The 14,080-nt window shown below is 33.9% G+C and overlaps 1 protein-coding gene across 10 annotated transcripts in view; it reads right to left on the reverse strand.

Moving 5' to 3' along the window:
• The window catches only part of EPHA5 (EPH receptor A5), a 342,710-nt gene that overhangs the window by 144,096 nt on the left and 184,534 nt on the right, over positions 1-14,080 (reverse strand). The window contains exon 6 of one of the 10 annotated variants that reach the window (XR_009616374.3): positions 8,209-8,264. The exons of the other annotated variants lie outside the window; for them this stretch is intronic. The gene's annotated coding sequence lies outside the window, so the exon portion shown is untranslated. The remainder of the gene's footprint in view (positions 1-8,208; positions 8,265-14,080) is intronic. 10 annotated transcript variants of the gene reach the window in all.

Here is a 14,080-nt window from a genome sequence, read left to right on the forward strand (position 1 = left end):
AGATCCATGTCTTTTACTTTGAGCAAGATAGGGAGTCAGTAGAATGTTTTGAGCAAGGAAGTGATATCATTTGACACATTTTAAAGAGATACCTGTGGCTGCTATGTGGAAAATAAATTATAAAGATCTGAAAGAAAAATAAAGGGATTAATTAGGAAACCACTGCAATAATTTAGTTACAAAATAACAGGTTTGAATCACAGTACTAACAATGGAATGGGTGGGAAATAACTGAATTATACATTCATTTAAGTATAGAATGGGTAGGATTTAGTGATGGTTGGGTGTGGAGAAGAGGGAGGAAAAACATCTAAAAGGACTCCAAGATTATGGCCACTCCCAAACATTTCCTGATGATAAATGATTGTAAGCGGAGACTTTTTTTTTGTACAGGTTACTTCTCTCTCTCTTAATTTTTTTGGGCAACAATCCTGTTATTAAAGTCAGATACTTAGGCAGGATGGAGTCATTCTTTCTGTAGTACTTCCCTTCCCTTCTAGGTAAGCCACCTCAGTGTATTTGAGCTGATAGTTGTCCACATGAGTTCCCCACATACTTTTCACATCTGGGAGCAGAAAGCATAAATGAGACATGCAAAAGTGACAGCCCCTTAACCACCAATGAGATAAACAAGGTAGTTATTCAAAAAATATATAAAAGAGATGGCACTCAAGCAGAATGAGACTTTACTTTGCCATTTGCTTCCAAATGGACCATACCCATAACAAACCTAAGCAAATTGATGAACTTGTCTTCCATTCAGTGGGATAAGCAAGAGAGAAATGGTTTAATGCCAACCAGTCAGAACAACACATATGAATGTCAGAAAGCACTAGAGAGCTTCCATGCCTAGAAAATAAACCAGAGGCATTAATGTGATTGCAGAATCTTTTGGACTGGACCAGCCTTGTGACTTTTTTCAGCCAGTAGAAAGCAACATGTGACATCTTATTTTTCTTGGAAACCCGACTTCAACAAAGAGACAAACTACAGATTGAAAGACCATATGGAGAAAAGCCCAGATATCCCAACCGAGTCCTTCCTAAATTAGTCAGTTTGCTGATTTAATGTTATCACAAGGGTGCATAAGAATGAAGAAGGGGGCAGAAGAGGAAGTCAGGGAAAGGAAATGCAAAAAGGGCTTAAGCCAACATTGCTGGCTTAGAGGTTGGAGAGGGGCCCACAAGCTGAAGAATGCAGGCATCTTCTAGAAGCTGCAAAGACAGCTTATGACCCCCAAGAGAAAACATGGCTTTGTGGAGATTCTTGATTTTATCCTAATGAGATCCCATTGGACTCTGACTTAACAGAAATTTATGCTAAAAATTTATGTTGTTTAAGACACTAATTTTGTGCTAACTTGTTGCAACAGCCATAGAAACCTAATATAGTCAACTATCCAACCAACAGCTGTGTAGGAAGGAGTAAGTAGTCTGAGGCAAGATGAAATACCTAGCAGATATGTAGACTGATGAACAAAAATAGTCATTTACTGGGGCACTTGGGTGACAATGTTGGCGTTAGAATTTGGCTAGAATTTGGCTCAGGTCATGATCCTGTGGTTCGTGAGTTCCAGCCCTGCATCAGGTTCTGTGCTGACAGCTCAGAGCCTGGAACCTGCTTCAGATTCTATGTCTCCTTCTCTCTCTCTGGCCCTCCCCTACTCATGTTCTATCTGTCTCTCTCAAAAATAAACATTAAAAAAATAATCATTTATTATAGGTGAAATAGATAAAGGGAGTTAAGGATATATTTGTGATGAATCCTAAGAAATATATAGGACTGTTGACTCATCATATTGTAAAAAAAATAAAAAATAGTTATTTTAAGTCACTGAATTTGAGTGAGTTTGCTATATATCCACAGTCATGCATGTTTGTGGAGTGAAATATCCTAATTTTTTTTTGAGAAAAGAAAAGTCTCCAGGGCAGAACTTTGAGGACTAAAAATGTACAAATTGATGGGTATAATAAAATAAATTACAAAATGAAATGCAAAAAAAAATCCAAAAAAGAAATTTGTTTTTCAAAAAAGAAGGGCTAGGTGTTCCAGGAGCTGAGTGTTTCATGAAGACACTTGAAATACTATTAGACAATCTTTCATAAAACATTTATGGATTAGAATAAAGAACACTGCATGTGGCCAAGAAAACAAGCTGAGTTCTAATCCCCAAGTGCATTCCGTGTACCCTCTATTGTGCCACAGTTTCAGTTTTGATGGGATTGACTCTGGGGCATTCTTGGAAAGGCCAAGGGGTGGTCTATGGGGAATGCCCCAGTTGGTTTATTCCCAACACCTCGTCACAGTGACGGGTTCAGTTCAGTCTTTCAAGCTGGCCCCTGTTAATGAAATCTAGGAGTCTTGGTTGATAAATGGAGGACAAGGAATTTCCTTCTTTCTGGTATGATGTGTTATATGAGGTCTGGAATTTGCTACAGCTATTTTACTACCATGGGAGAATTCCATCCTAAGCCAAAGCAGATCCAGAAGAAGGTTAGGCAGTATAAACCTTGGAAAAACAGAGCCTGATCCATGACCAAACTCTTGCTGAAACATGTACCTTTCAATGATAAAATATATTTTCTGTATTGTTTAAATACATGCTAGTTGAAGTTATGTTACTTGCAACTTCCTGGCTACTGTAGAGTCAGGCAACTATGACTTTAAAGCTCTAGTCTATTACTTGTGTGCAAAATAGAGAAACAGCTTAAATATTTCAATGAATTGGTATGAGGAATAAATAAGGTAATGAATGGGTGATCTCTTCTGTTTTTTGTATTTTAGAAAATATCATGTATGAAAAAAATGGCTCTTATATAGGAGAATTCAAAAACCAAAGTCATGGTTGTATTAGATGAATGTGAAATCCATTTAGTTTCTCAGAACAAAAGGTAAGGGTTGAATGCAGGTGAGGAATGTGAGGGCTATTGCATTACTATTTGGGAGAGGACCAGTTTCAGGAATAAAGGATAAATTACGTTGCTATTTCCAATCTCACCAAAAATATTTTAGATATTTTGTTAAAGAGATATAGTTAACATGTCTCTATAAAATTGGAACAACTTGGCATATAGAGTCACGTGTTTCTACTACAATTATTATTATTGCCAACATTTTTAAGTGTAAAAAACATTTAGTCAAGAATTTTATGATAAATTTTGATTCAATATGAAAAAAACTATTCACATTGCTAAGACAAAACAAATAAAATCAAGGAAGGGTAAATTGTTGTTAAACCAGAGTCTAATTGTACTATCAAGGTCATTTTCTAACAAAACAAACAGTAGTTGTTTTTCAAAACAGTCATGGTTAGTCCTTATAAAATTTCATACAATTTTGAGTCCAAAAATCTCATCTCATATGGAATTAACTAAAAAAGACTGTGAGATATCTTGTAAACACATAATAGTAGAACATTTATTTTCTCTGCTGCCTTATAATAATTAAGTTTGTGAATACTTTATCTACAATAACCAAGTTTGTGAATACCATCTCTAACCACCAACTTTGTGAATACTGTCTCTAATAACCAACTTTGTGAATACTATCACTAATAACCACGTTTGTGAATACTATCTGTACAATAACCAAATTTGTGAATACTATCTTCCCAATTAAAGGCAGCAGAGTAACATACAGTGTTGGATTTCTTCTTTAAAAGAGATAAAGTAATGGTAGGGCCAGAAATATTAATAATAAGACTTTAAAAAGTAAAGTCATGCTACATGACATTAAAGTCTCCTACCAACTACATAAGGTGTGATGCACAGTTTTAAGGGGCAACCCACTGATGTTTTCAGTCCTAATCCCCTGAGATGTATACATAAATCCCATGGACAACTGAATGACTAGTGTCTCTCTGAAAGTATCAATATCAGCATCATATTAAAAATGTTAAAAATTACTCATTTAATTTTTGAATCCTTTTATTCTCACACATAATTTTGATTGTTTAAAAAATAAATCACTAAGCTACTACCACAATTCCCATTACCATGATAACTTTGAAATACTACCAATTTACTTTTTAGAGACAGTTTTTTTTTTTCTGTATAAAATAGAACTATTTCAGTGATATGGGTGGCTCAGTCAGTTAAGCATCCAATTCTTGATTTTGGCTCAGGTCATGATCTCCTGGTTCATGGGATCAAGCCCCATGTCAGGCTCCATGCTTGGGATGCGGATGCTCTCTCTCCCTCTGTCTCTCTCTGCCCCTCCCCCCATTAGAGAGAGTGCTTTCTGTCTCAAAATAAATGAACTTAAAAAAATTAAAAACAACTAAAATAAAATAGAAGTATTTCCCTTAATATCTATAGAGGGTTAGTTAAGTATAACTAATAACAAAGGAAGACTTATTAATAAGAGTAGACTATTGGGGCACCTGGGTGACTCAGTTGGTTGAGCATCTGACTTAGACTCAGGTCATGATCTCACAGTTTGTGAGTTCGAACCCCACGTCGGGCTCTGTGCTGGCAGCTCAGAGCCTGAAGCCTGCTTCGGATTCTATCTTCCTCTCTTTCTGTCCTTCCTCTGCTCACTCTGTCTCTCAAAAATAAATAAACTAGAACAATAAACAAAAAAATAAACAAAAGAAATAAACAAAAAAATTAGAAAAAAGTTAAGAGACTATTGATGACAGAAATTATAACCTGAAAGATTAATACTTTATAGGATAATAAAAGTTTTCATCTTTGAATATCATTTACTATTTTATCAGGGAAAAATAAAAACTACTTAAAAAATAGAGATCCTCTAAATTCACTTTATTACTTTTTTCAAACTTTTTGAGTATCGTTGGCACACAATGTTACATTAGTTTCAGTTGTACGGCAGTGATTCAATATCTCTGTATGTTATGTTCACCACAAGTATAGCCACCCTCTGTCACCATATGTTATTGCAATATTATTGATTCTATTTATTCCTATGACTTATTCGTTCCATAAATGGAAGCCAGTTTCCCTCATTCCTCTTCACCAATTTTGCTCATTTTTCCAACCCCTGTTCCTCTGGCAACCATCAGTTTGTTCTGTGTATTTACAGGTTTGATTTTGCTTTTTGTTTGTCTGTGTACTCATTTGTCTTGTTTTCATTTTTCACATAGGAGTGAAATCATATATTTGCTTTTGCACTTAGCATAATATCCTCTAGGTCCATTTATGCTCTCAGAAATGTCAAAATCTCATTTTTAATGCTGCATAATATTCTAATGTATGTATAGGTGTATATTCATTTATCTAGTGATGAACACATAGGTTGCTCCATATCTTATCTCTACACAGAAGGGTATATATATCTTTTTGAATTAGTGCTTTCATTTTCTTTGAGTAAATACCCAGCAGTGGAATTATTGGGTCAAATGGTATTTCTATGTTTAATTTTTTGAGCCCCGCCCCCAATACAGTTTTCCACAGTGGCTGTACCAGTTTACATTCCCACCAAGAGTGCACGAAAGTTACTTTTTCTCCACATCCTTGCCAATACTTGTTATTTTTTGTCCTTTTTTAGTAATTCTGACACGTACTTTGAATAGGCAGATATAACTAAAGCAGAAAAACTGCACAATTGCAATAATATTTATTTATATTTGATCTGTACCACAAGTCTAAAGGAAATCATTGCTTTATTCATAATTTAAACATCAGTTTGCAAAGCCTCCTAAGCTTGAAGATTAAATAAACTAGCCTCTCTTTTTTTACTAATGGAGGAAAATTTGTAAAAAATAAGATCAAAAAGCTAGCACTCAAAGTATATTTTGTTTAATGGAAAATATTCCTATCTTCAAAAAAAGTCCTCAAGTTAGATGCTTGTTTTGATAAAGAAGATACTGGGACCATCGTGTCAAGCTACAAAATAGCTTGTTCAGCTTCATTCCAAAAATGTGTCAAATATACTTTCAATTATTAATAAAATTAGATATACTTTCAATTAGTAATATAATTAGATAGAACAGAGTAAATGAAAGTGCTCTCCACAGTCAAATAATCTTAGGATATTTTTTTTCCTCACTTCATTTTGTGTTAGTATATCACTCAACAATAGGCCATTATCAGTAAAGATTATTATGCTTTCTTGATGTTTACCAAACAAGGCATGACCATTTAAATAGACATAAAGGCAGTTAAAAAGTGGTTTGTCAACTATTTTTAATAAATGAACCTGTATATCATGACTAAGTGGATTTGAATGAACGACTTTACAGATGTACATGTGATAAAGGAGACAAAATAGAAAAAAAAAAGATAATGTGAAGTCAACAAGTCAATACATAATGTCATTCAGAGATGAATCTGATGCTATTATTTCTCAGTTTAATATCCAAATTGTCATTAATTCTTTTCTAATTGTTTTCCTTTTTAGACCTTATTTAATTCTTCAGTGGGCAGATAAAATAGTGTAAGGATGAAACATGTCTTCAAATACTTGTGTACCTTTTAGAATGCTCAATAGAGTATAATGAATGCAGGAGGTACTGAATAAATATTGCGTATTTGAATGCATGACAGTCCATTTTGGGAAAATAACATGAACAAGTCATTCCAATAAATTGTGCAAAAAATTCGTATTCTAAGTAAACTTTGTTTCGAACTTAATAGACAATTCAGGCATATGCTTAATTTAAACATGATTTTGCATCTATGGTTTCACTATTATAATACATCTAAAGAGCACACCAAGAAGATTTACATGATACCAGGCCATTGGGAATGCTTTTGAAACTTAGTTCTCAAGGACTAGTAATAAAGGGCAATGGCAATTCAGAGTAAAGGTTCTAAAGAAATTGATATTCTATGCATATCAATCTACAATATGCATCTTTACGCAAATAAGTTCATAGCATACATGCCAATGAGATAAATGATTGAATAGTTCAAATGCTGAGCTGCTCTGATTCTGAGCTGAGCCACAAGAATGTTTGATGGTTCACAGAGGAAATGGATCATTGACCATGTTTCTGTTGAATAGGAAATCAGCTTGCAACCAGAACTGACAAGAAAGAGCAGTTTAAAACCAGCTTGCAGGTGAGCAATGGGCAAAATAGAGTAACTAGATTAGAGGGAAAGAATAGTATTAACAAAATCCTTGCTGGTGTGAAAACAGACTGTCAGCAGATATTTTGTAGACAGCTTTAGGGAAAAAGCAACATCAAGCAAACCTGATTAAGGAGTTGTCACTATTTGCGTAGAGAGGAAGGATAGGAAAGAAATATCAGAACCTCTCACAAGTATCATTGTTTTTAAATGGGGCCAAACCTACCCTGCAGCAGAATCATTAGCTGTGTGTGTGTGTGTGTGTGTGTGTGTGTGTGTGTGTGTGTGTATCAGAGAGAAAGAGAGAGAGAGAGAGACAGACAGAGAGACAGAGACAGAGACAGAAACAGAGAGACAGAGAGACAGAGAGAGAATATGTAGATTATCAGGCCCTTCTGTGGATATATTGAATCACAAATTGAGGTGTGGAGTCCTTAAACACATTAAGACTGAAAATATCATGTATTGCCCTTAAATGGCACAGCAATCATTACATAAAATTCTTCTCTAGAATGGGTTCAATCATCCTCAGTGAATTCTTTTGTCAAGATTGGAGTGTCTAAAGAAGAGAGGTTAAGAAAGCAGGCACACCAGCAAATTGGTGGACCTTAAATAACGATATTTTATTTTAAAGTCCTGGAGAGCATAAACCTATGAATTACAATTAGGGCTCTGCCTCTGGATCCTTAATTTATAAATAAATAAATAAATAACACCCAACACAAACAAAAATTTGGTTCAGAATTTTTTGAAGACTTCCAAAAATCTTTAAAACACATTATACATCAACATTACTACCAGTAACTGGAATTAAAACACTAATTTGCATAATATGGAAACCCATTCATTTATAAACTGAACAAACACAAGTGTTAGGCACTGTTGTGACCCTAAGGCAAGTCCAGAAACACAGACGAGAGAAAATAGTTACAGTGCTTCGTGCTTCAAGTTATTTTTAGTTATTTTTAGAGAGGTATGTCTAAGCTGGAAAGCAGAGAAAGCTTTTCTCCTGGAAGCAGCAATTTAAGCAGATCGGAAAACTGAGCTATCTAGGACAATGATGTAAAGAAACAGGTTTCAGGTAAAGGAAATAGCATGTGCAATATTCACTAGTGATTCAGAGTATCATAGCTCCAGGGAAGAATTTCTTAGTTTAGGTTCCTATTCCCTCACTTACTAGATTTGTGACCTTGGGCAAAGCACTTCACATCTTTAAACGTCAGTTTCTTCATCCTAAAAATGGGAATAATAATAATATTATGTCATGAAGATATTGCTAGGATCAAATAAGAAAACGCAAATCAAGTTCTTCACATGGCAATGTGCACACAGTAAGTGCTGAAACATGTTAGCCATCGCTGTCTCTGTCGTTGTCACCACAGTCTGTAGGAGGGAGAAAGAGAGGAAACGGAAGGCTCTCAAGTGCCTTTTAGAAACCAAATCTTTCACAAGTTTCTAAAGCCACTGAACCGAACAAGAATTTTGATAGTTTCTGAAAATATTTACCCCATCCACTAATCCTTGGGATGAATTATATGCAAACTAATCAGATTAGAGCCTCATCTTTGAGCTACGTTTTCAGAACAGCACATAGGCATAGGAACAAGCACAGAACTTGCACCTCACATAAGTCAAATTTCCATGTAGATGGGTGGCTTCAGTTGGCAAAATTAGAAGCTTCTTTTGGTAGCCAAAATAATAATCTGGTCACAGAAGCATCTGTGTGTGGACAATGTAGAGATGTCCATGATATGTAATTAAACAACATTTGTCTCTTAGATAGTTTTCCTTCAAAACTTTAATAATGGACCAAAATTAGTATTGATCCACACACAATAATGATGTAATTAACAAAATTCATATTTTTTTCCTAATATATTTGGATTCAGATAAGTATTGTCTGTTTTCTTTTTTGTTTGTGTGGCTTTTTGTTTGTTAGTTTTTATGAGCTTTCAGTCTGATTTTTATTTTTATTTATTATTATTATTTTTTTAAATTTTCAAGGTGTTTTCCCCATTCTTGCTCTTACTTTGATGATTTTATTTTCTTGTTTCTTTACATTATTGCTCTGGATATTTTATCAAAGTTAGAAAAAATTCAATGCTAATATAAAACCCAATGTTTTAGGAAATCATTGAAGATAGAGTCACTATTGGAAAATAATTTTCTTGTTTACTCCTCCAACCTTGAAGCAGCTGCTTTTTTTATCTGTTGAGTTAGAGATTGTATGTGTTTATTTTTGCCTTTGAATGTTTTTTTTTCTTTGTATCTTATTTACTTCCTCCCTGAGTTTGTCGATATAATACTTGTAAATTCTAAAACCTATTTATCTCATAGTTCTCCCATGGACTGACAGTATCTAGAAAATTATTGAAAGTCTTCTTAAAATGCTGCTATTTAACATTTATTAATACTTTATTACATGCTAGGCATTACACTAATTGTTTTGTAGATAGTAACTCATTTAATCCTTGCAACCATCTTATGTCATAGACACTATCATTTAGTGTCTGGTAGGTCTAAATAACTTACCCAAGTCACACAGCTAGTAAGTGGCAAAGACAGTATGGAAACCAGAAAGTTTGGCTCCACAATCTAGAAATTTAACCAACATACTAATCCACTGCTCTGTGCAACAGATTAACACACACGTGCACACACACAGTTTCTACTCTGTGTTTCATTTTCAAGGCAATAAAACTTTATTAAGTACATGGTGCAGTGAAATGGGAAAAGAACTGAAAATGTGGTCTACTAGTTTTATTGTTTTCTTTTTTCTTTTCTTTTTTCTAAAAGAAAATTTGTATATACTGAATGAAATTCACTGTATTAGGACTTTAAAATGAAAACAGAATGTTCACAGATTGGGTACTCAGAGAATCCAGAGCTCTGTTACTGGGTGAGCTGATAATGTAGAGTATAGTGAATGTGTGACGGTTACAAGCAGCACATCAGATGGCCAAAAGCCACATGGGTAGATCCACAAAATATTTAGATTATGGTGAAAAATGAGTAGATAGAATGAAAAATTTAATATACCATTAAATTAAAATAAAAATATGTTTACAATATTAAATAAACATTTGATACGAATACTTATAAACAACGACAGAAAACACCACAACATATTAAGAATCTTCTCTTTCATGTATGAAAATGACAGATTTGAGACAATAGCAGTACATAAGAAAATCAATGAACCAGGTGAGAGCCTTGTGTAGTTCAAAGATAGTAATGTGCCATGAGTTGAGACAACTTATTAACTCAACCCTCAACACTTGAAATGCAAATATTTATATATATTAAAGACATAAAATATATCACATAAAATTCATATATATGAATATATAAATATGCATATATATGAATATATACATATACATATGTATACATATACATATACACACATATATACACATATATATGTAAGAACAAAGGAAGGGAGGAAGAAAAGAGAAACAGAAAAAAGGAAGGAAGGAAGGGGAAAAGAAAGAGTTTGGATAAACGAATCTTAATAACTCAAACAAACAGATTTTCCCAAAATATTAGAGATAACTTGTCTAGCAATTGTCATCTAGTAATTTTCATTCAAATTTGAATAAATTCATTGTATATCATCATTTGAATGGCACTTTATATATTTATAAAACTGACATAGGTACCTTATATCTCCAACATAGAAATAAGAACTCAAAAAAATCCAGGTTCCTTTTCTGCTACAAAAAGTCATATATTTTGAGATCCATCAAACAGACTTGCCCAGGGAAGATACAGATTCAGATAGGCAACTTAAGAAACCAGGTTCTTCATGAAGTTCTCATTTTTTTTTTTTTTTTTTGGCTTTCTACTGATGAAGATGGTAGCAAAATATGAATATTTTCTGGTAACAATACTGAAGTCTTTTCAGTACAAGTTTGAGACTGAAATATCAATGCTACTAGGGGCAACAGTAATGACAATAAAGTCAAGTCCCCCACCACAATAAAGTCAAGTCAAGTGGTCTGCTTGACCACTGCAGTCGCAATGTTTCCCTTCATCAGGTCAACTTGGCGGTAGAGTATTGAGCATTTATTCTGGAAACATAGCCTCTAATCTTTGAATCTCTTCTTCTCTATGATTGTATGAGCCACTTAATATCCTGTATTAAAGACCTCTTCTGTTTAAACCAGCCAAAGTAGACTTTGTTCATAAGAAAATGGACATTATAAACAAAAATTATTCCCAAAAGAGAAATGTTTTGGGTAACAGTCTTAAAGGGAATGGGAATAAAGAACCTATGACGTCACTTAGCTGTATCTCAATGGAGCAAAGGCCTATTTAGTATTAAGGACTGATAATATAACAATACCTGGCATACATTTCATCAGCCGTGGTCACCTCAAATAAAGTGCTTCTTGAAGGTAATGTTTTGGGTGACAAAATACCACCTGTTTTAGTACTATAAAAGCATGAGAAATAGAAATATGGGAAGAATTGGTTGTATCCAACTGTACTACCGAATTTAAAGAAATAAACTTAAAATTTAAATTTTCAGCTCCAACTGTCTTGAGCTGCCAAAAGTCCTCTTACAGTGAAAAGGATAACAGAGCTACAAATAAAAATCCAAGTCTTATTCCACAGAGTTTCTGAATTGTAAAAATGATTGAACTTACTGCATCACTTTATGAGGAAATGAGGCCACTGATTGGAAAAAAAGTGAAATCCTGAGCACTGGAATGCAGATATGTGGAAGAATTCAGATGATTCAAAATACTATCAACTTCTAAAACTTACAGAGTCTGTCTTGCTACCTGATTCAGCTGTTCCACATGTGACTGAGGAAGTGGTTCCTTCATGTCTTCATTACCAAGCCCACACCTTATCTAAGATTGTTAATTGATAGATGGACACAATTCTCTTCCTGACCAAACCTATTACTCCATCTGAACTCAGGATACTGACATAAATTTGAAAGCCAGTTATCTAGTCATATGGAGGCAAGAAGCTTCTTAGATATGAAACTCACAAGATTCTATAACTTAAGTTTTCCCAAGGTTAGAAAATATGTGTAAAAATGGATTTTATGAGTTTCTCAGATGCATAGGGGCTAGAAGCAATGTAATTCCAGCTAGTATAAATGCATGATTAATGATTCTGGATTCAATGTGCTTCTCCAGGTCACTGGCACGAGTGCTAAATGTTTCTTCAATTTGTTGACCAAAATCTGGATTGAAAGGTGGCTAATGTTAAATAATGTTCAAAAACTTGGAATTCCTTGGTTTAATGTAGAAGAAGGTATTAAATGACCTGCTGAAATAGAAGTGTTAAAGTGGATTTATTTTTCAAGGCTTATGAAACTGCCCACTAATTATAACTTTAGGAAAGGCCCAGAAGACATTTTCCTTATCATAATGATAAGAAATAAATTCGCAGTGCCACATGTATAAACAAAATCTCCATCATTTCTATTCTCTGTACTTGAGAACACAGAAGTTGAAGCTGCAGTGAAATAATAAGGGTGATTGCCCTTCACGAAGGATTGTGCAATAGCAACATATGTTAATATTGTCCATCTGCCTTTCAGCTTTTCTGAAAAGTATTTCTGACCATTTCTAAATAAATAAAGAGGGGGAGGGGTAAATGACCAAACCTTTTACCAGTTATTGAATCCTGTGCCTGAGCTAGCATTAATCCCTATGTATTCAGAAACACTGATCTGAGTGGATGTTATGGAGGTAATGTGATTAAATAAGATTCAGCCCAGAGCCCATATTACAACTGGCATAGTGATGCCTTCTCCATCCTATCCTTTGACCCTTTCACCAGTTCACTGGTGTATATTGGAAAATTTACCTTGCACATGGAAGAAAGCTTTCTTTGTCTTTGAGCCCCATTGAAACAAAAGCTGTAAAACTATAGTAATGGCCAAACTAAAGTATCTCCATCCTACCAAAAGAGTAAGCACAAATCTTTATTGTATCTCTGTAGAAATCAGTGCCACCATAAAAAAATATAGAAGAATAAAGAATGTGAGTCATGAACTTATTTTAAATGACTTGTTTGGTCTGAGTAGAAGACCAACAATCTTGGCAAACAACATATTTAATCAGGTGGTGATTACAAATACAGCCAATATGATGTCTCCACTGGCAAAAAAAATCAACAAATACCTTCATCTTTGTTTAGTAATGGTCTAACAAGTGACAATGAACTTTTTCTTTAACATCTCAATAAACAGAAACCACCAGAAAACATTTTTTGCCACTTTGGCAAGAGCAACAATTTACTTTCACTGTCTTGTTTCAGCATTCTCTTAAATTTCCAGGTCTACAGCATAATTTGGTCTTCAGGGAACCCTGATCGTCTCAACATCCTATGTTACATCATGATGGTCAACTGCACGAAAGGCATCAAACTGAAAGTACTTGATTAAATGGGATTATCGTGTACCCCAGATACCTTTACAAGAACCAAGAAATAAAAACCATCAAAATATAGGGACATCTTTCTTAGTGATATTTCTGATAGTCTGGACAGGTTGGGCCATCTCCTCCAAAATGTTTGCTGCATTTTACAAATCATATCATGTCAACTAAGCCCTCTGAGGACAGAATCTAGAAGCCTAAGATTAATTCAAAACAATTAAAGTTTGGTCTGTTTTACCCCAGTATTAAAATTCTATCCCTTTGCATACTAAAATGTTAGTGATTTCCTTGTCTTGTTTTTTTTTTTTTTGTTTTTTGTTTTTTGTTTTTTGTTTTGGTTAGAATGAGCTTATTCTTTCTTGGGATAAAATATACATTTGTATATATTTAAATATATACATATTTTATATACACATATAAATACATATATAAATTTTAGCATTTGCTACAGTGTGCCTAGTGCAAAATTATTTTAAAATAAAAACATTAAAAATATGTTTATAGAAGACTATAATAATGCACACAATTTTGTGAGCAGATAATGAAACTTAAAAATATTTGCTTTCAATGGAATTTTAATTTTCACACTACATTAAAAATATGTTTATAGAAGACTATAATAATGCACACAATTTTGTGAGCAGA

Source organism: Panthera onca, chromosome B1 (assembly GCF_046562875.1).
Source record: "Panthera onca isolate mPanOnc1 chromosome B1, mPanOnc1 haplotype 2, whole genome shotgun sequence".
Taxonomy (NCBI): domain Eukaryota; kingdom Metazoa; phylum Chordata; class Mammalia; order Carnivora; family Felidae; genus Panthera; species Panthera onca.